Genomic DNA, 24,041 nt, shown 5'->3' on the forward strand with positions numbered 1-24,041 from the left:
TTCTTAATAGAGATCGACTAGAGCATGATTTACACTAAGGTTTCGCGACGAAGGTGATATCTAGGTCGGTGAAACCTTGAGGAAAGTTAAATTAGAATTAATACGATCAAGGAGTTGTCAACATTTCTTTATACGCCATGTAAATTTTATTCTCTTCGAAAATAATTACTCTACTTGAGAAAGTTAAATTGTGATTGATAGATATGATCTATCGTGTTTTTAATAGATACTACGCAAGCTTGTAGCAGATGGAAGCTAAAAATTATTATTCATGACGCCTTGGAAAAGTTGATGTTTTATGCGTACAGGAGTATCCAGATTTTCCAGCTTTCAAATTAGTTGTTTACAGCACTCGAGCAGAGTTGAATTAAAAATTGAAATTAATAGATACGATTCAAAACTTGTAGACTATCGTGTTTCTCTCGTGCATCGTGTAAATTTTCACGTGTTCTCGCTTCTATCAATTCGGATACTTCAGATAAGTTGTTCATCAGTATTAATACACGCAATTAAGGACTTTCAAACTATTTCATCGCGCAAATTTTCCTCTTCCTTTAAAAAAAACGGCACCATTCGTGGTATCTTCGCAGATAGAAATATTATTAATGAAGGATCATTGATTTAGAGGTCTGAGAATGAAATTGTTCAACTCTTTTGAACATCTAGGTTAATTATTTTCATGTTGTAGAATTGTTGTAGAATTGTAGAACGTTCCACAGAGAAGCTCAATGCAAAGAAATAAAACTCTTCGGAACTTAGGAAATGCCCCAATTCTCAAATTTAATCCTAGCACACCTTTAACAATTAATTAACGGCCTATATATTCTCTTCTAAGTTCTTGGAAATAGGTCGTGCTTCTACAAATAAAGCTCTCCGTACAATCTTTTTACTACGCTTTCCGGAGAAGCCCTTTCTATTATTCAACTTACTGCCGTCGCAACACATGGCTTTGAGTTTGGCCTGAATTACAAGTCCGCATACTCGAAAAGGGTTATTGAAAATTCAATTGCATCGACATTATATCAACTATCAAAGTAAATCCTTTAATTTAAAAGGCTTCCAATATCAGACTTCGTAATAAATAACGATAAATCTACAGACGAACTAGTAATGAAATAACAGTTTCTGTTAAATTTTCCAATTAAAAATAGTAAACTTTAGAAAACTGTAGAAAAAAGGATACTTCTAATTTAACTGAGAATTTTTTTTCCTACAAAAGTGATGGCACGTTTCACTATTTGTTTTGCAAATTTTATTCATTCGATTCAGTGACCCTCCTCCGATGCAGTATACAATTTTCATATCTCGTGTTTTAAAAAATGCGGTGAAATACAACATGTACAATATGCAGGGATGCGTGATCGTTACTCTTGGAATATTTTCACAGTTAATTTATGCGAAGGAAAATACGAGTTTTACAGACAGCAGCAAGTTTGATAAGCAATAACTCGAGATAAAAGTTGGTTAATTGAAAACTTTGCTCCTTGTCTCTGTTCAATGAATATCGTCGCCTACTCCATACATAGTAAGTGCACATGCGTACGCTGTCTCTTTAATATTCATGAGATTCTGCTTAATTATCACAGCTGTAGACCGTTCGTGTAATCTCGCGGGCGTGAAGTTCCATTTAAATAAACAGAAAGAAGCTTCTTACTCCCGTAACGCATTTCTCGTTCTTCGCGGTTTCACGTGTAGTTGCTTACTTTAATAGTTAAACGCCATATTAAGAATCATGGTAATTTTATTAGGCATTTAAATATCGCAGGTCTTGCAGACAAAGAAATTGTATTCTGAAATTCCCTTATTATATAAAAAAGGAATTACATAAAAAAATGAAAATATGGTTTCGATAATACTTTTCGACGATTGGACTATAAAAATGAAATATCTTTGACGAACAAAGCGAAACGAAGTAGCTATTTTAATTAAAAATCATGACAATGCGATACTTTCCTTCCGCAATAAATCGCAAAAGATTAATGAACTGTTAATAAAAATGGAAAATGAGGAATATTTTTTGAATTTATCGTATGATTACGTAAATCTAATAACAAATGGTAACGCGGAGTTTTTGAATCGTTCTTCATCATCGTTGCTAATACATTGTGAAATTTTAATAAATCCATGGAGATAAAATTAAATTTGTTCTCTATTTGAAGTTTGATAATCTTTCAATAATAAATCTTGATAAAAGATTCACCGTAAATCATTTTTTCCAGAGAACGTAATTATTATTTTAATACAACTATTATTCATTTTTATTGCAATTGCAATATTCCACCACTCTCCACCAATATTCCACCAATATTTTTCTGTCTTTACCGATTATGTTAAATAAGTCCTCAAATCGTTTTTAGCTAATAAATATTTTACAACTTCTTCAATTTTACACTTCAAATTTATATTGTCTAACCCTTTATACCGACGATGTGTCGTAAAAAACAAGAACTATAGCGATCCTTTCAAAGGGTTTTCTTTGCGTTTTGAACAACTTTTCGTCTTTGTGCCTCCGCTTTTATTTCTGTCAAAGCGGAAGCACGATGAAAAAGAGAAGAAAATTTGGCAAAAAGAAAGAAAAGGAAGTAAAGGACGAATTTGGATGAAACGTGAAACGTGTAAGAGAGTCAGGTCGTGGATGCCGTCTAATGCAAACGTAACGTAATAATTAGCGGCTGGGTAGCTCGCTAATTAAGGAGAAAGCAGAAGAAATAAAAGAGCTTCTCGTTTTACCGGCGATGGTTAAAACGGCGCTTTCGTTCTCGCTTATTTTCTCAACTTTTCCTACGTTTGTCCCTTCCACGCCTATTCGGATGCATCCGACACCTGTTTCTTTGACAACTCGACGCTATTGAATCATCATAATTGGCATGCAAAAGAAAAAATGTTTGCTTCGAGGAATACCGAGGAAACGTTGTTAAGACGACAGTAGGAATACAGATTTTGTATTACAATGGAAGAATACTTATACAATTTTATTCATTATTTAATTTATTCGCATATAGGAATAACCAGGAAGGACAATTTTAGATCTTCGACTTTAAATTTCTGATTTCTATTATAGATTTACAAATTTGCAAATATAAGAATATCAGATTTGTGGTTCTTTTATGTCGACATCTCTAAAACTAGGATGTTCAGATTTTCTGACCTTTCGGTTTGAGATTTTTCGGATTATGGTCGTTCAACGCAGAATACAAATAATTTCCTAACATCCTCTATAGTGAAAAATCAAACATCGGAAATGTTCAAACGTTTGTATAAATGATTTGTGAAAGATCAATCTCTTTAACCGCGCGCGGAACAAACGTTTGATCGCGAATTCCTTTTGCGAGATTGAACGTATTGCTACTGCAACGAATACCAATTTCCTACGGAATAATTTCATTTCACAGTCTATTCGTCATTTGGTTGGCAGTTTGAACTTAAAGCTTGATAAATTTTGCTCGATTTAACGTTTAATAATACCAATACAATGTAACTTTATCGAAGCGGTGATATCTTTGGCTGCGAGGGAAGAAATAATTGGCGAGGAAATTAGGATTGGTATGAAACAGCAAGAGAAAAACAAAGATGTCTGTCCAAAGAAGCCAGTGCACTTAAGTTCGAAGAAGGAATTCACGATCAGAAGTAGTGTTCTCGATCAACCTGCTTGATTTATGTCGCACGAGAACAATAAGCGTTGGAACAATCTGTCTCGCTCGAAAGAGCATTCAGGATGAGCCTTAACGGTGAAAGCCGGACCGGAAGGATCGACGATCCGTGACCACCGACACGACAATGCAAACGGTATCTAAACCTTTTCCTTACAGAAAATTCACGACCATCTTCTCTCGATGTAACGCTATCATTCCTAAGAAGGAAGAACTGTCATTCTAATGTTACGACTAATAATAGTTGATATTAAAAAATTCCTGGAATTTCTGGGAATTCAAAGTTCGTAATTATTAGATTCGCAACTTTTGCGTTCCTCAATTTTTACTGCTATAACTAAGAAATTTTGAAAAGCATTGGTGGAAAAGATTGTGAATTAATAAAAATTGTTATCAGTTGACGCTAGAAAATTTCTGGTATTGTAGAAGAATTTTAAGGTCGAGGTCATTAAGTTTGGAATTCTCAGATCTACAATCTTTGCATTTTTGATTCTTTTATTTACGATTTTCCGATCTGCAATCCTCGAAACTCTCTTTGTTCCATTACATCGTTTCCCTGCTTGCAGTTATTAGCATTGCAAATTTGAAATGTACGAATTCCAAATATCCAGAAGCAAAGAACATTTGTTGCTTTCGAGCGAATTCCCCTTATCTAGTCCTACGGAGTTTCCCCAAAAAGAAGAAGCTATTACAATATACAGCAAAGCCGAAATAAAATACACGAGTACGATGACTGATTCCGCGAGCCAATTACCACAAACCATTCCTCGGGGAAGCCTTGGCAGCTGTGTATAAAGGGTGCTGGTGTGACACGAGATGAGTAGAAAGACGGAAAAAGGGGGAAAAAGAAAGAAATGGAAAGGCGGAGGGAAACGGGCTCGCGTTTAACGGGTGAGAGGAAAATGACATGGACGTGAAACAGAGATGACTGAGGGGGAGCAGAGCCACGAAATTCATGAATATTTATACCGTGGTTATATCGTAGAGGTAGCATGCGCTGAAAAAAAGAAAAAAAGGGAGAACGCCGGCGCCGTGAACGAATTGAACGAAGCGCAAACGCAGAAACTACTACGTACCGCGAATGAAATAGAAGAAGACGTAACGCAATCGTGTACCATTTTGCTTATGAAGATGGAAAGAGGCAATATTGCAGTTGAATCGATATAACTTAATTTATTACCTGGATATATTACGCGAATCGTACGATCACCTCTCTCTGTAATTGTATCGATTATTATCTCTCGTTAACGTAGTGTGTTACTAACGATAGTTATTGGTACTTGTTATCGTTGCTTGTTAGTCTGTTGCTGCGATTGAATTAGTAGCTGATCACAATCACGCCATTAATAGGTCGTTGTCATGCTAACGACGGAAATTTTTTTCTAAGTGAATGATCAACCTGACGATGAAGTCTACGTATATACCTACAGATTATTTTTCGACCGTTTTACTCTAATGTAATACTATTTCACGTAGGATACTGATATAAAGGAAATATAAGTTTCTAGTTTAAGAAACTATGCCAGCTACTTTGTTATAATTATATTTATCGAAAATTCGAATTATATATATAGACAGTAGACAATTCGATGGCAATATAATTTGTAGAGAATAACGATAAATCGCATCCTGGAAGTCAGAAAGTCATTAATACGCGATAATACGCAGCGGAAGTACGGCTCGTGGTTTCATTAATAAACATATGAGTCTAATTATACGTAACACAAATTAAACGACTGCAATCTATATACTCACGATAAGTTCACATATATAAGAAATCTAAAAATATACTAAAATGGCTTTGGTTGTTATTTCTACGTCATTTATTTAATACTATTCGAATCTCATGAGGTTACTCCAGTGCCATACGTATCCGTTGCAACGTAATTAACTCACACAAAACGCCCATTCGCGTGCTTCGAATACTGAAACGTCAATTAACATGTCACAGAATAAATAATATCAAACACTGTGAAAGCAAGATTGTTCCTGAAACCTGATTCTCAAACGATCAATCTCGGTATTAACTAAGCGAAATCTAGTCCATAGACCGGGTTTCTAGGATAACGCCAGTTTCATCAGGGAAATGAACAATATAATCAGAACAGCGTATCAGATTGGATCCAGCCCTGACGTCGTAATTGCTTTGTCTCCCACGCCTTTGAAGCGACCAATCACGATCACATAAGCACAATCAAACTTCGTATACGCCGATGCTCGCACGTTGTGCGCCAAAGGATGCAGCAGATTTGCATACGCGTTTCTTCTTTCTCTTTCTAACCTTCTATCCAGCCCTTGTCTCGGATTCTCCTTTTTTCTGCCTCTCATTTTTTCTTTTGTTTCTTTCTCGGTGTCCCTCTTGCTCGTTTATTCACTTATGTAAGTATAGACGCGCACATACGTGGCTTATGCACATAGGAGGAACAAACACGTGTATACACGTTAAAGCAAGTTCGTGGCGCGCAATTAAGAAGCAATTTAGTGCACCTCCTCGTGAACGAGCTTTCGTAACACATCGTGTACCACGATAAAGTCTCATCCGTGTACCCGGAAGCCCAACTATGTTGGTATTAAAACTATCCTTATAAGAGAGAGGATGATAATGTTTATGGCGCTTCCGGTGCAAACACGTGTTTCATATCAAACATTTTTGAGAATCGATGGTTCTTAATCAGAGTAGAGCGATAGGGTAGAGACAATCGGAGCGATTCTCGATGTGAAAGTTTGACTCCGTAGGATTTAATTATCGCTGATAAAAGGTTGTCTTAATCGTTATATGTACGCAATATTATATACTTGAAATTATTTTTATAACAAAAATGATAATGTACCTATACTGTACTTTCATCTTAAAGATGAGCCGCGTACGTATAAAACATTTTGACCATTGTAGGATTTCAATATTATCTAACATAATGATATATAATATCATCATATATGATCATCAATCATATATAATAATTTAAAATCTCTACGTACATTTAAATTTAAACGACCATTCAATTCCTTCCATTTTAATAATCGATCGATTTCTATACCAGTGAAAGAAAAAAGGATCTCTATACGCCGATTAATCTTTCGGTCCATTTATAAAATCCCTAATTCCTATCCCAAAAGAACCATTTTCAAATTCCATAAAAATAGAGAAAAATGGTATGTGCGATATCCAGCCGACAAATCCTTCCTTTCATACCACAGAACTATCCCCTTCCAGTTTCACCCCAAATTACAATATTATATCGCGAAATATGATATCTATACACGACATTATATGTTGGTAGTAGTTCGGTGAATGTACAATGCGACACGAACGATTTCCGGTCCCCGTAAACCCAAAACGGAAGATTAGTGTCCATCTGGGGATGTTAAACAGCAGAAACGTGCGGTATGATTGCAGGAAGCAACGCACGTGACGCACTATGCGATATAGTTCACGTTGTACGCAGCTACCTTTGCTGAATGTGAATATTGTATGAATCTGTTGTACGGAGTTCATAATTCTGTTATAACGTTCCGCGTTTCGATTTTTTTCGCGACTCGGTGGTGTCCTGTCCGCGTCAAAAAGAATTTCTTGACTCCCTCTTATAAAGTTCTTGATGTTTGTTCGTGGAGCTTCGACTTGTTCGCTAACTGTAGAACCTATGTTTCGTGTCTTTTATACAGAAATAAAGTTAGCGTTTGAGGTCAAGTGTTATTTTAAGTAATATTGTTATAAGCGTTTCTTGTAAGTATTCGCTAATACGGTATAGAAATATTCTTTAAACAATTGAAATTAAATAGATTCGTATTTGACTCTCTGAAATTTAAATTACGTCGATGATGGTCACCAATTTTCCTAAGAGAAAATAAATTGTGAGCCTAACGATGGAGCCATAGAAAATGATCACTAGATTGTGGATATTTGTACAAATTCATAGTTTTATCGATATATACTAGTTAAAGAAAAAGAATCTAGTTAGACAATTATTATTTTACTGAAATTTTCCAACTTTAAGGTAACCTTTCCTTTCACTCCTTAGATGTTTCATATTTAATCCTACGTTGCTAACTATGTCGATATAATTAAGCAACTATCTGTTTCATCTTCTTGTTACGTACATTTAAGTGGAAGCAGACAATTTCTGTCTTGTCTTCGTGGTCTCGCTTTTTCACGAAGAGAATATGGAAGAAAAAAGAGAGAATCCGCATTTCGTCGAGTTCCCCGGGAGATCTTAAAATTTAACATGTTCAATCATGTCGCGTACGTTTGTTCACCTGAAGAACCTTCTAGCCGGAATGTTGCGAGAGGGCAACCTTTACGGTAAAACGGGAACGCAACGAGACAAGTACCTTAAATGGCCCGCGGTACTTTTGCTCGTTTTCAATGCCGCGACGAGAATGTGACGCAACCGGCCGTGTTATCCATTCCCCTGGCATCCTTCAATTTCCACGGAGCTTGTAACACCATGCGGCTTTTACACCGCTCTCACCAATATGCCTTACTTCTCTGCATTTGCATATTTTCCATATAAAACACTCGATTTCCGTTAAACATTTGTGCAATTTTAAGAACGATGAAACAATGATTCACTTAGAAAACTGATGTGCGTAGATAATCGTTATTCCATTGATGGCTGAATTTAATAATATTAAGGATTCGAATTTTTAGAATTTACATTTCTTCCAAATTATAAAATAATTTTTAGATTATGAATTGTTATACATTTACTGTGAGCCTTATGTCCATGTTAGAACCGAGCAGTATTTTTTATACTGGGTGATATATATATTTTAAACTGGGTTTTATATAGTACAAGTATTTTATATAGTATATTTTTTATACTGGGTGATATATATATTTTAAACTGGGTTTTATATAGTACAAGGTGAATAGAGAAATACACGTGCAATATGAAAATCAGATAAAGAGAGAATTTTGATAACGTAGGATTAATTGGTATGGAATTTTAAAACCAATTGTCCTGTAAAAAATGGATAATACGACTTATCGTGTTCTTCGTATAAAATATAGTATTTCGAATCAACGACATATCAAAATTACGCTTTATCTATGCTGTCATATACAACCGTTACCTTAGCCGTATCATCCAAAGTTGCTGACTTCCTGGCAAGAGTCGCGGGGCGTCTCAGCTCTAATTTATACCGATGACAAAATTCAGACAGCTCTATTTCTCGAAAGATCGCGAGACACATCGTCGAATAAGTAATGGATGTAAATATACATTGGGAAATCCCTACGGGTAGCAACCGAATGTCCCGAGGGATCGATATGCAGATAGCCGATTCTCATAAATATTAATCAGTTACGATAGCTTCTGCAACAGCCGCGTGGCTTCGGTCATTTCTTTATTATTATTACCGTTATTGTTATAGTCCCTCTTCCAGTAATATCGAGATACGAATAAATGGGACGAAAAGGGAGAGAAAAAAGAAGAAGAAAAATCGAACAATGAGTGAATCTTACTGCGCAGGAAATGTCGACTGAGATTCCACTTTCGAACATATCGATTTTTCCGTGACACGTTCCAGGGAATACGTATTCCAGGCAGCGTAAATTCTAATAAATATTTATTGCCCCTGTAAAGCGACATGCAAATACGTGGACACGCGGTGGAATCTCGATTATCGAAATGCGTGTTAACTTCCGGTTATCTGAACATTCGACAACGTGTCTCGCTGGGCCTGCCAACGCTTTTCTCGTTTCGATTAGGTCGTGCTCCAGGAAGATGAAGTGTTGATTAAGGTATGTATTAAATGATAATTAATAAGTTAAATAAAGTTATTTGTTTGGAATAAATCGGATTGAAATCATAAATAACCAAAATGCAAATCTCTTTCAGGTAATACACAATTCATGCATACAAACAACAGAGAAGGTAAAAAGAAAAGATGGTGAATTGTAGTTTTTACTCTGATATATTTGAAATTAAGAAAAGATTATCTTGAAATGACGAGGATGTTGAAATTAACTTAATCAAAAACTACTGATATTAAATTTGAGCTTAATGTAACATCGGTAGCTTTCTTGATAAATGGCAGAAATTTAAAATTTACTGATTTTATAAGAGGGTACTAAGCGTTATTGTAATATGATGTCATTACTCCATCATTCACTACTAGTAACATCGCTTTTAACATTGATTTAATGCAAAATTGACGTACCAGATTATCGATAAACGCTATTAACAGCCGTTATTTCATTAATACTGACGTATCCCACCACAAATCGACCAGAATGTTCAAAGCACTTAACCTCCGATCCCACAAAATCGCGAAAGAACCTGACCCAACACCGACGATATTTCGCTCTCCATTTTCTTATTAAAGTAACGAAATAATCCCAACTAAATGATCTAAACTAAAATAGAAGGAACATCGAGAAGATCGTAACCACAGATAAGAACGTACCTGGAAGATAACAAGTAAAAAGTGACATGAAAATTGACGCAAAGTGTTGCGCTACAGAGCAAGAAAGATGTCAAGAGAACATTGAACGAGACAAACGCACGACAAGAGGACGTTTCGCGACGTTTATCAGTTGAAACTCGACGACGAGATAAAACCAGGAGGCCCATCGGTACGAAAGAAGGAGGAGCGAGAGAGAGAGGAAGAGAGGGTGGAGAAGGAAGAAGTTGCCGGTGAACATTCCACGGCTCCCGGAGTCAACGAAGGCTCGGCTCATCCAGAGCGGAATCGTTCCCACGCTGCGCGAATCCGCTTGAAACACACCGAGCTATCGCGCCGCTCCTCCAATCGCGTTTCCACTTCCGTTCATTCGTCCCTTAGTAATTATTCATTGAAACAGGACTGCCGATGCGGAAACACAATTTAAAAGCGCGACGCTTTCTTCCCTGGGATTCGGTACCAAGGAAGAATGGATTAGGTTGTAAATCGTTTAGTCGATGAATGGAGACACTGTGTCTGCTACGTGATTGCTGTTTATTAATTCACGTGTCACTATTTCGGTTAATGGTACTACGGGATTAGCCGTGATTGACGTATTCTTTCGTGGATTATTTTGTGAATCGTAATTGACAGACGGCTGAGATTTCTATTGTAAATTATACATATATATGTGCAAATTCATATTTTCGACAGCATAATTGAAAAAAGTAATTGTTTTACCTACCAAGCATTATAGAAAGCTTTATACTTTGGATGTTTTATGTATTTTAAAATATGTTTTCACATTGTGCGTATTCTGTGCAATTTTGCACCTCCCCTATAAATGCATACAAATCTGCAATCTATCGATCAGTAAAATGTTTATGCAATAGATGTTCATGCTTTGTATTATAGTTTCATAAGCACACATAGAGAACCTACGTATAGAAATTTGTTTTACGTATTAAATAGCATAATGTATATTGTGATTTGTGCTATATTTTATATATGTTTCTATTTCTATACATCCTATACATTTTTACAATTGCAAATTTTAATTATTGAGGATGATGGTGTAATTAACCAGATGAATTAGGATGGAAAAGCGAGGATAAAACTTTAGTATGGGAGTCAATTTTGGAGGAAATAAGAATAGGAAGTACAGAATTTAAAAGTTAAATAATATAAGGCAACTGTATACTATAAATGGAATAAATAAAATCTAGAAAATCTAGGTCGGAAATGTACAATAAAATGTCTTCGTGGCAGGTTATCTCCGGAGAATACAAGAATAGAAAATCATCTGTCATAACTGATCCCACATTTCCAATTCAGTTTAATCAAATAATGAAAATCTCGCTAATGGCAACTAAGATTATCTCACAACTTAATAACATTTTCTAAAAAAAAAAAAGAAAAAGGAAGAAAAAAGAAAAAATGTTTAGTCCATAAAAATGAACTGCAAAGAAGATGATCTCACAGAATCCCATGATAGAACTAAATCTTGTATCAGCAAGTTCCATCAGTCTTAAGCTTTTACCATTATTCACGATCTTCATCGGAGAATGCGTCTTCTAGAAAACATCCTACAAATTACACTACTTTTTCTTCGGTGAAATGAACCAACACAGAATAAATTATAATTGTAAATGAAACAATCGGGGTATAAAGTTGTTCTGCCTGATATCTCAATTAGGCGAACACGAATCGCGTTTGTTTCGCGAATATGTGCTTGATATGGCCAGAGATCTGAATTACACGTTCCATATCGTAGATTCTCGTATGATGTAGCAAAAATTAATAATTCCTACGTGAAGCGATCTTTAATCTGAAAATCTATTAGATTTCACATTTTTAATTATCTTCGTATTTCCATTCCATTCCCATTCATTTCCATTTCCACAAATGGAATAGAATATTAGAGTATAATGAAATCAGAATATACTGTGTATACATCCCACTTTTAATCTTCCCACGCAATTATTTCCCAAAGTACCCATTGTTGTAAAGGATATTTTAAGTAAAATTTCTTCTGTTTCAGGCTGGGCGTCTTATGATGACTATCAAATTTGTCCAGGTGGAGGCGTCTTCGAGATCTCAAGATGACTTTTTTTTAGATAGAACTATACATTTTTTTATGGACCATTCGATAGAGTTTTTAATTCTCTACAAAAAAGTATTAAGGTATTTCTATCTGAAAATGCTCAGTTTCAGAGATATTTCAATGTTAATTTCATCAGACTGAGTGTATGAAAGACCAGGAAAACATGAAGATAGAAGCACGTTATCTTTCCTAGTCTTTCATACGCCAGGTTTTACAAGAATGAAGTTAATATATTTTCTAAACTAGTTATTTTTCGACTCAATTGACTGTACACTCTTTTATAAATAATTGAAAAATGTATCTGGTGCATAAGAAACGTATAGTTCCATTTAAAAAACAATGGTCACCTTAATATTTCGAAGACACGTGCATCTAGATAGGGTCTGTGGCCATCACAAGACGTCTCCTTCGAAACAAAAAAAGTTTTATTCGAAACACTTTTTCGATTAATGTATAGTTCAGAAGTTATTTGCCGATTAAAATGAGACAACCTGTATAGTAGAATATTACAATACGTCGTTACTCCTCGAATAATTTTTATACAATTTTTATATTCAACACCATTATATTGCAATGGCAAAGAGTTGTCGATAATCCCATTGTTTTCGATTGCAGTTACGAGTTCCATCGAGGAGAATGCAATTTAAGGGCACACTTTCTCGTAATCCACGGACAAAGATGCACTATGTCGGACAAATAGAAAGTGGAAAAAGTAGGCGAACGAATCGTAATACATTTATCAGTCGAGTCGCATTTACGATGCCCAAGAGTCTGTGGCTGATACTCGATCGACGAGAAATAAAGCGCAGCCAATTCTTATATCTGCCCTTTTCTCTTTTCACACGTTTCGTTTCCCCTTACACGCGTTTTCTCCTGTCTTCGCCTTTTCCTTTTTATTGATCCTCCTGCAATTTCATTCCATTCCATTCTCAGCTCACTTTTTGCACATTTTTAACACTTTCTTTTATTCTTCGCTTCTTCCTTCATACTCTTCCATTTTTAGTTTTCTAGTTTTTTCTATATTCGACGTAATCTTTCTACAAACTTTGTATTTGTGTCGTTTTCCTTAAGCTTCTCCTCTACGAAAACGAGATCTCTCGTATCTTCGTCTGTTTCCTCTCATTGTCCCGTTTTGTAATTTCTTATGTCTGTATATTTCATAATTTCTTGCAATATCTCTTGAAGAGATTTGTCTCTCTTGTAATCTTGTTTCTTAGTCGGCTTTGTCTTTACTTTTCATCTTTTCGCTACAAATAGATTTCTATCTTAATATTGTTATTTAATTTCTTCTCCCTTCTTGTTATTCTTTTCGTTCTCGATAATTGGTGTCTACAAATTTTCTTCACTATTGGATCAGCATATAATTTGCTTCCTTTGAACTTTCACTTTCTCGTTGTTTCTAATTCTTTTACACCGTCTACCATTCCCCTTTAATTTCATCTTATTCTTCCAGTAGATTCTTTATCTATGATCATTTAGATCTTTCTTTGATCTGTAGGACTTCTCATTTCTTCACTTTCTCTCTTCGGGGTTTTTAAATACTTTCATCGCCCCGTTAATTTACTTTCGTTATTCACTTCCATTTCTATCCTTCTTCTATCTCATCTCTCCAATCAATTTCCTGTAATCAACTTCTAATATCATCTTCTTCCTTTACGAATTACATTCTTGGGCAATTCTACATTCACACGTTGTACAATGTCATAAATACTTTTCTCAGTTCTCTTTTCTTTTACATTAATTCTGCTTTTATCTTTGCGCAGAATATTCTGCGAACCCCTTTGCTCTAATTTCATTCTCTTTTTTTCCTTGACTCCCTCAATTCGATTCGACGCTGTAATATTGTTTGTTCGCTTCCGTTCCCCGAACCCACTTGTAACCCATTGAAACAACCACGATACAACGCCGATAGAGCGTAGTAGCATACAGTGACACGAGTTAAACCGAATCTTTCCCTACGGATATGCCGCATAGATACGTACATGGTATCGATTGCGAGCAGAAAACGATAGCATCGAGACAAATAACACACAGGGAAATACGTGTATTAAAATTCTGTTCGCCTCGGATCGAACGTCGATATTGTTGGAGAGAGGTGTACACAATCTGATAAAGGAAGCTGTAATATTATTAAGAGAATGAAGAGAGAAAAATTAAAACAGACGTAACATTTTTGAAATTCCAAATTTCTTTTTCACTTTCCCTTTGCCTTTCTGCTGCTATTACCGTTTTGCCGCCTTTTTGGTTTTAGAATTATCTATATAAATTTTACTACTATTAAAACAGCAGAGTTAATGGGCGCAACATTGATAACGCATGACGTATGTATATACTTAATCCAACGACGAGCATTTCCCCTAAAACTCGCGCTAGAAGAAACATCGCTAATCCTCCGAGGATTATCTGACCTAACCTACAGTCACTGGTAATCCCACCTCCCTCTCAGGAAGTAAAAATACAGCTAAAATAAAACGAAGTTTACTTTGTCGCAGTCATACGAGGAATATAATCCAATAATCTCGCGGCGTGTAATTTTCAACTAGTTAAAAATTACGGAGAAGATCTGCATGGAAAATGAAGGGATTTCGCTACGGATATATCGTTGCGCACAGGGAATATTAAATGAAAAAAATGTCCCACTACCATTAACTCGCTTCCGTTTCGTGAATCCACTTGTGTGTCCCCATTGGAGCGAACTACATATATCGCAGAAAGAGAGAGAGAGGATCGAGTAGGTTACGGTGTTGCAGCGAATTTCTCGTCAAACGAATCGAGGGAGACGCGAATCCTGTCACGAAGCGATAGCCGTAAACGACAACTAGACTGCGAATATTTATGCAGATTTATATTTTTACGACTATAATCTACAAAATGGAACATAACGAATAAAATTCTCTGATTATCACGCAAACAGAATTAACATAGTTGATCTTTCCATAAATATAGGGGGTACATGATTCTACATGCAAAAATAAGTCAGAAAGGAGGAATGACATTTTTTCGTTTAAGGTTTCGTTTTTGAAAAAAAAAAAATGAGTTTAGACACTCATCAGGTACATGTGCATTAACTGGAAGTTTCGAACTACCAAACTTCTGTTTATATTCGCGTCTACTTCTTAATATTGCGCTACTGGAAGAAAACTAAACATTTACGAAAATATTTTTACCTAAATCGTGAAATAATTTCAAATTAGAATGACACTTCCATTACTCTTCTCTTTTTTATGAAACAATTATTAAATTAATTAGAATATCTTAATATAAAAATTGTATATTGATGTATATCTAATGTTCTAGATTAATTTCAATTTTGCCATATTCATATCTCCCATCCAGTACAATAAGAATATCTTCACTAGAAAAGATTTTCCAATATTGTGCAATATCTCAGAATAAATTTCTTTCTTTTATTGTGTGGAATAATAAAAACATTTTAACCTAAAGACCCCTTTATATCATTTCAAACGATTCTGTCGTCTTAATGTCTCCATTATCCGCGATAATTGGAATATGCCGACTGAGAGTTTCCTTACTATTGCACAATACCGCCAGTTAACCTAAAAATTCCGGTATCTCTTCCTTTGTCATCGCAGGGACTCAGCTGTTCCGAAAAGAAGATTTCTAGGTTGAAGTGGACCGTAAATAATAACGTTTCACAAGCGAGCACGATTCATGTCATGGTGTTAAAACGTATCGGGGCGTAACCAAATCCTCGAGAGCCAGTTTCGACGAGATTGCAATGGTACCGTTCGGTTTTCATTGATTAAAAAAAATCTCATTGTTAATCCTGGTAACAAGATTGAAATCGATCGAAATAAAGTAAACATTCGAGTAACTCTATCCCGTGCATCTGCTCGAAAAGAAGAAAATATCAATATGTATTTATCAATAAATAAATTCACTTATTAAGTAATTCCATAAATATTTATATATCTAAGTTTAGAAGGTAGAAAATTTTATTGATAAATATTACATTATTATATTATATTCATCGATGAATAGTTTATTATTTGAAGTTGTTTGGTTTCCCTCTTGAAAAATTAATAAAGTTATGGCGCAAAATATTTGGTTACTGCTTGGAAATTTTCTGTTTGTATCTCTTTTTATAGTATTTTAGCGTAACGATCGAAGTAAATGCAAATTTGTTCAAGTATTAATTTATTCTTTCATTCTAATTTAGCAATTTATTCATATCGATCATTTCTCTATCAATGCTATTCGTTATTTCTTTAAATCTGCTACCTGTGAGCCTCGTTATCATATGATTTTATCTCAGATATTCAAAATGCAATATAAGAGATGAAACTGTTTTCAGAATGAGCTTACTATAGTTTCGAGACTCCGCAATTTCTACATCAATTTGTACTTGTTTCCGTGCAGTAAATTTCCTCAAACTAGCATCGGATGGAACGATCGCAAATATTCGAGCTGAGATTTGTTTCGACGTATCACGATAAATATTATGAAATTAAACAGGAATTACACGACATCTCGTAAAACGCGTCCAACTCTCAAACAAATCCGCCTGAGTTTGTCCCAATGCATGAGACTGCAAACATTCTCATATTCGACTAATATTTGCCCGGGGCAAATATAAAACTCAGCATTTCCGATACGTCTTCTGTGTAACCAGAGTGGATAAGCAAGGTTGTGTATTTGGTGCATCGATTTATCGTATAATAGCAAAACAATCGAAAAATGTATCTTTTGATATAAACTCATAGTTAGCAAATTTGAATCGATAGTTAGAAATTTGATTTAAGAATTCAGAGAAAAAATTGTACGAGTACATTTTTTTTCTAAAAACGATAGTATGTAACTGGGAACTTATTAGATATTTTAAAACTTTTATGAATATTATTATTGAAAGAGTTAACTATAAGTAATTAAAATAAGTTTAATTTTATACAGAGATTTCTCGAATTAAACTCTTGAATAATACTGGAACGTTGTGTGTACATTTAAGTTTTGTTTAGTTGAAATATGATTCCAGATGATACAGAGATACCAATGATTACATATGTGCACGCTATTGTCGCTAGGTATTTCAAAATATTTATTAATATCTGTGTCGTTTAACAGACACAGTATGTGAATATTTAGGTTCCGTTTAATTCAAACATTATTCCAAAAGATGCAATTCCCAATGCGTTGCAAAATATTTTATGGTATTTTGTTCATATTTGTAAATTTTGTTCTGTCTTCCTTTTTTAAAAAATTCGTCCCTGGACAAGTTAAAGATTTCGTCACTTTTTCACCGAATCCATCAATTATTTATACTTCGAAACTTACGAAATTACTTTGCTTGCAACAAATTACTAATAAAAACATGGCATATTTTACAAACACAGAATGATTGCACATCATTATCTTTAAAGGCTTTCGATTAAGGTTATTCCAGAGGCTGACTTTAAAGAACCATTTCGCCGAAGATACTCGTTCACGATATACAATTCGAAACGAGTTTAAGACACACGAGTAGAACGCCTACGTTTGCACTTGGATTACACGTATACACAGAGAGGGGAAACTCAACGACACAGCTTATTCACGAAATTTTCACCTTCCTGAAATACCATTGTGCCATTTGTAAAAACAAAGATACGCAGAACATTTCTACGTCAAATATTTCACTTGTACTTGAGAAGAGAAAAAAGACTTTTATCCTCGCAAATAGATTTACTTTTCTTGAAACATTCTTTAAGATAAATCCCTCTCACAAAAAATGATTCCAAAAATTCCTTCCACATGCAAACACTCGTTACCACTTTCTATTAAATTTACTAATGACACGAATATTCCAATGAAATTAACTTTAATTGCTACTGTTTGCTAATAGAAAACATATAAAAGCTTTCTGCAATATTGACTGAGGTCAATCAAGCATAAACCACGTTTATCAATATTGCCAATAATACGTTATGCACGTGAATAACGTTGAAAGTTCGGTTCTCAAAAATTGTGTAATTTCTACTACCATCTATTATTTACTTCTAATAAAAGACAGAAACATGACACTGCTCGTAATTCTAGTACGACAGCTTTTTGTATGAAGCTTCAAACAGGAAAAGATTACATCTTCGGAAGGAGTATCTGATGTTTATATGAAAATTCCTAGGAAAAATCGAATACGATATCAACGAAACACCGTGTACAATAAATCTACTAAAATTAAACACGTCACACAAATCTTACGCTCAATGTTATGATCACCTATAATCCAGTTCGATACCAGTTACCGATTAGCAGAGAGAGAGAGAGAGAGAGAGAGAGAGAAAGAGAGAGAGAGAGAACAAAAACAGAGGACACAAATCAAAACTCTATCAAAACTCTCACTAAGTCACTTCAATTCGAGCAATATTTTATTACACTCGGATACACTCAAAGTACGCGTGCTATGATCACCCATAATCCAATGACACCAGTTGAAGGTAGCCGAAAAAAAGAAGAAAAGAGCGAAGGAAGGAAATAAAATCAGAGAACGAAAATATAAACTCTCTGAAAACTCTCACGCGTCGTGAGAGATTCACTCGCTTCGGTTTGAGCAATATTTTATTATCCGGTAACGCGCGCAGCGTACGCGTAGGACGGTAATTTCAGGCGAAGAATTCGAGCAAACGAACCATGGAAAAATCCTGTCCCGGCAACGATACAACGCCGTTGCTCCGAGCCAAATTCCGTTAGGAAGATTAATTGGAATCCCCTCTATATGCCCCTCTCTTTCTCTCCGTTAAAATACGCGCTTTACATCACGCCACGGAGACCTTTTTCAAAGCTCTCGAACCTTCATCGCTTCCTATACGTATATGTTTTATTTCTATTTTCGCAGCGCGTACATACATACCTTTTTCATACGAAAAACGATCGAATCGGGAAAAGTAAATCGATTCCACTAGCAAACAGCGTGCAGACACACCAATAAATCGTCCAACTCACTGATAAAAGAAAAAAAAAATCTTCGAGAAGATAACAAAATATATCGAAACAACAGATACACATTCGCACGCGTGTGAAACGTTTCGACGTGTGGAACACACGATAACGCGGTACGAACACCGGTTCGTCGAGAACTGAGGATAGCGGAGGCGAGACTCGAACGGTGTCGGTCGACCTGGCTGGGCCCTGCGTCGGGCCTTCGCGTGGTGGGGGGAAGTCCCCTCGTTTCACGAGCCCCCGAGCTACGGCTCGATCGTGCCGGGGTTACCACCGCCTGCTGTCAGATAGTAAGCAACGACTTCGCCGCACCGAGCTATTATTACAACCGTTATTATCGTTATTATTCGCCCCGGTTTTTATTCCAGTCGTGAGAAGGGTATAGGGATTTCAACGAATGTATTTCGGTGAATGATACGAGCGCATATATTATCAGAGGATTACTATAGAGTAACTGCGACTAATATGCAACACTTGATTTTAAAAGCTTGTCAAATAGAGAAACAGCCTTTTTCTCCAGTCAAACTGACCTTAAAACACGACAAAAGTAATAGATATTTGTGCGTTAGTAGTTGGCTATACAGAAGGTTTAAATGTCTTAAAGTGGTGGTAAACAAATATAAAAAAGAATTAAATCAAGCGATGGATAGAAACACCTAAGAATATGAATATGTATGTATAGGAATATTTATTTAAATAAAATAGGGAAATATCTTCCATTTTTCTAACTGATATTATATTATGTTAAATTTCTGTCTTTCGCATGCTGAACGCGCGAATGACGCACCTGACACACATTCTTCGTGATCCCAATGAAAACAGCAAATACATTGCACTCATTTCTCACAATTATTGTCTCTTTCGTAATTGCCGCCATAAAATAAGTGTAGTTCCATATCATCAACATTAGTAACAGTATCACCGATATGTCCCATATTACGTACACTCAACATGTTACGTATTCGATACATAGATATTTTGTCAGAAAAATAATGATTATACTAAGAAGAAAATAAATGTAACGATACATTTCTTTTGAATATTCAAACTCGAACATGTTTGATGATGAATCATATAAGAGTAATATTTTTGAACTTGTCCAGTGAAAATTGTTGTTATTTAACTCGGCTCTCAGAAATTTCTATATGATTTCAAACACAATAATTGACATTTGACGACAGATTTCCAAGTGAAGCTAAAATGTGAATACGCTTGTCTTCTGCTTTTAATATAAAATGTAAATATCTGCTTCAAATATAAAAAATGATAGAACTAAGTATAATATGACAACAATACACATAAATAATCAATGGATGAACGGGCTGTCAAAGGATTTTAGCGGCCTGACGGAGACGTTGATGAATGCATTTGATTTTAGAAAGATTTCAATGAATATTTCTTGAGGGTAGCATTTATGGTAATTGGGGACTTATTAGGGAATTGAAGTTAGGATTTATGGTAATTGGGAATTATTGTTGCGGCAGAAATGAAAGCCTGGGGATGATGAGGTAATAGAAGTTGGGACTAATTGCATCGTGGGATTAGTGCTAGGGTGACAATAAAATATTGGGTATCATCATCAAAGTAAAAGTGAAAGGATGATACACAGATTACTTAATATGCAGGTTGAGAATGTGACTTCACTGCGACTGTCACTCATATGGTACTGCATTTTCATTTTCCACTAAGAAGTACGAACGAAAGACTTGGTAAATACAGAAAACGTCTCTATTAACCCGCTATTTTCCCAAGAACGTACCAATTATCCAAAATCATCGCTCCACATATAATGACTCTGGGAAGCATATATTTTCGCAGTTCCAAGTAACTTTTCTATCGTAACTAAAAAAAAATACACAACAAGAAACTATTCACATAGAACACAGTAGCTACCGCGTTAACGACCGTACCAGCGAGCACAGTATTTGATTAACGACGTTGGCGTGCAATTAGGGAAGCTAGAAAGTATCTTTAATATAAAAGCCACGATGAATCCTCGCGGATTTTAATTAAACTGAGTCGTACTCGTTTCCCTCTTTGAGGCGCAGATGTTCCGGTTTTAAAAACCGACCGAAGGTAAATATCTCGTAACAAAACAGAAAAGTGGAGAAAAAGGAGAAGGGAAAAGTAAAGTATGTGCGTATCTATGTGTGAGCGAAAGAGAAAGAAATTGATAGAAAAGAGAAGAGGAGCGGAATAACATTGCAGAACACCAAACACCTGAGCCGAGACCGGTTCACGATATCCACTACCTGACGCCAAACAATACATTATTGTGGGTGCACACCCGTGTCAGCTTGCATTCACGAATGTACATACGGAACATTTCATTCGCGCCTCTGGTATACATTTTTTTTTCTCTCTCTCTAGTGTTAATGTAACGACGATACCGCGGATCGAATGGCGGCCATTGTTTCCCCTGATCATTCTCTTCATACGACATGCATTATGTTTCTACGCATTGCAACTTGCGTGTTATACCATCGCGAGAATTCACGTACAAGTATGTAGGTACATATGTATACATACGATTCTTTTATTTCATTTTCCTTTGCTTCCTTCAATCTGCTAACTGGGTCATTCCTTGGCCGAGAACACTTTTAAACATTGGAGTCATGAAAGATGTATTCAGATAAAAAATTTGTAAAAACGTATTCACGTCGCGTAGGTCAATTCTAATTTTAGCGAGCGTATAAACTTAACATTTTATAAAAATGTATTCACTTCGGATATGCTGGCTTTAATTTTAATAAATGCGGGTAGCATGTGGTGTGTTTTTAACGAAGACGAACGATTTTGGAGAAAATAAATTATTTTATCGGAAATATAGATGTTACGTGTTTTTATGAGTTACCTTGTTTCTTTAATTACTAAATGGGTTAATCTGCTTAACTAGGCTATTTTTTCTTCTAAAAGAGAGTAGTGCAATTCGTTCTACGTGTATTATACTTTTGAATCTCGTATGTTGAAGGATGGGAGGAAAAACTTAATTTTTCTTTTTTTTTTTTTTCATTGAACTGAAACTTCGTGAATAGATCACACTCACCGTGTGCGTATTTAGAGCGTGCTGTCAGCTTCTTGGAACTTGAACTCTGTACATATAGCTTTCTTTAAAGAGATACTGCAAATACGTACCTGAAACAGAAAGAAAGAATGAAGTTAGCTTTGTGTTACTTTATTTTCAAACGTTTAGTAATCTGTTTATCCAAAATTGCTTGACACATACCATTTCAACGCGACACTTTTTTTTTATCAGAGAACAAATATTTTCATCGAAATAAGAGTCGGAACTCGGGAAAAACGCAAAATATGAGGCATGATAAGATGAATAAAAAATAGCATTTGCTCATGTTTCACCGTTATCAAAAATTGATGCTGTTGTTTCTCTGTGGCATACTTCCCTCCCAATTTGTCAATTTTTCCCATTAATCTCTGTTTTGAGAAGAGACTTTTTTTGCAACGCTTGTGAAGAGAATTTCAAAGATTTGCTTACAGACTCGATAACTCGTATACGAATTTCTCTGGAGCCAAACTTAATTTCATTATACAATTACATAATTAATCTTCTTCTTCTTTCTTGTTATTTATAGTCGCATCAACTATGAGGTTATTAGCGAGTACCACACAATTAACGTTCACCTCTCGAGACACAAATGAGTTACTTCCATAAATTCATTTATCTTAAGAGGATGACATAAATGATAGTAAATTTTGAAGTAAATTTAAAAAACGGCATTTCTAACATCATCACTTTCCTGTATCCTTTAATTTATAGAGTTGAGCTTAATTTATGGCTCCCAAAAATAATTCATTACTACTTAATGTAAAGATAAAAAATATTTAAAAAAAAACGTAAGGTCACTTGAATATATAACAATTCGCAGCAAACAGATTGGTAGGCATCAAATGTTCCATGGTGCAACTAATTCCTTCGTCAATACGATTTGCGTTATCAGTACCGCAAGACCCTCCGCTAATTCTCAAGCTGCTCGAGCCCTCTCGACCTCCATGGCCTTCTCTCCAACCCTTATCTCGAGTGGAAAGTGGCAAGGAGGCGCGATGCCAGCTCGGGGCCAATGCTTTTCCAATAAGCTGCTGAAATTCTGTACGAAAGAGAGCTTCAAAAACGGAGAATTCGCCAGAAGAAGAATCGGACCAAGACTTTAGGGGGGTGGTAGGAGAAAAAAAAAATAGAAGAGAAAGAAAAGGGTGGCTCGGACTTGAATAATGCACTGCGCGTATATCCTTCGTCCGACTGTTCGTGTCTTTGGACTTTCGACAACAGCGGGAATCAGCTTTCGCGAATTTCTTATCCCCTTTGTGTCTGCTCTAACCCCCGTGGCTGTCGACTGCTGTCAGACGATCGATCCGCCATGGCCTTTAATGAAATTTCTTGCGTGTTGTACCTGCATTTCTTTTTATTATTTGCGTACATACTGTATAAATGTATTTCTACTTTTTGTTTAGCTTCGGTGTAACGCTATAAATGCGTTAGAATCAGACTGCGAATTTTTGTGCACAATGTAGTTTCATGAATATAAATATACAGTCAGCGTAAAAAATATTCGTATAGTAATTAATTTCAATTTTGTTAACGACATTTTAACAAATAAAAATGCATTGTATGCAAAAAAATGCAGAATAATTTTCATAAAAAAGAAAGATGAGCTACATGTATCCTTTGCGAAAGTATTAACAAATATTTAAAAAATGACAAACATATATGCGTAATACGTATTCGCACAATTACAATTTAACGAAGAAAGCTAATAAGACCTATCTAATATCTTATTTTAACTTTATTTTGATTTTATTATCGCTTGAAGCCGTCGTGGCATGGAATTTATCAACTTGATGAATATTCTACTTGCGATATTCGTCCATTCTTTTTAAAGAGCGCTCTTTAAATCATTGTTTGATGAAATATGGTGACTCCGTTTATTTTGTTTCGGATTGGTGCTCCCATATAT

General features: G+C 35.4%; 1 protein-coding gene across 17 annotated transcripts in view; it reads right to left on the minus strand.

The window, feature by feature from the left end:
• Nucleotides 1-24,041, minus strand: part of LOC100749695 (kazrin) — a 139,062-nt gene that overhangs the window by 67,224 nt on the left and 47,797 nt on the right. Inside the window, exon 3 of one of the 17 annotated variants that reach the window (XM_033323348.1) lies at nucleotides 22,118-22,206. The exons of 15 other annotated variants lie outside the window; for them this stretch is intronic. The gene's annotated coding sequence lies outside the window, so the exon portion shown is untranslated. Of the gene's footprint in view, nucleotides 1-18,982; nucleotides 19,214-22,117; nucleotides 22,207-24,041 lie in introns of those variants that run through there. One more of the 17 variants, XM_033323340.1, reaches the window with a different exon arrangement.

The sequence above is a fragment of the Bombus impatiens genome, unplaced genomic scaffold, assembly GCF_000188095.3.
Source record: "Bombus impatiens unplaced genomic scaffold, BIMP_2.2 scf_0914, whole genome shotgun sequence".
Classification (NCBI taxonomy): domain Eukaryota; kingdom Metazoa; phylum Arthropoda; class Insecta; order Hymenoptera; family Apidae; genus Bombus; species Bombus impatiens.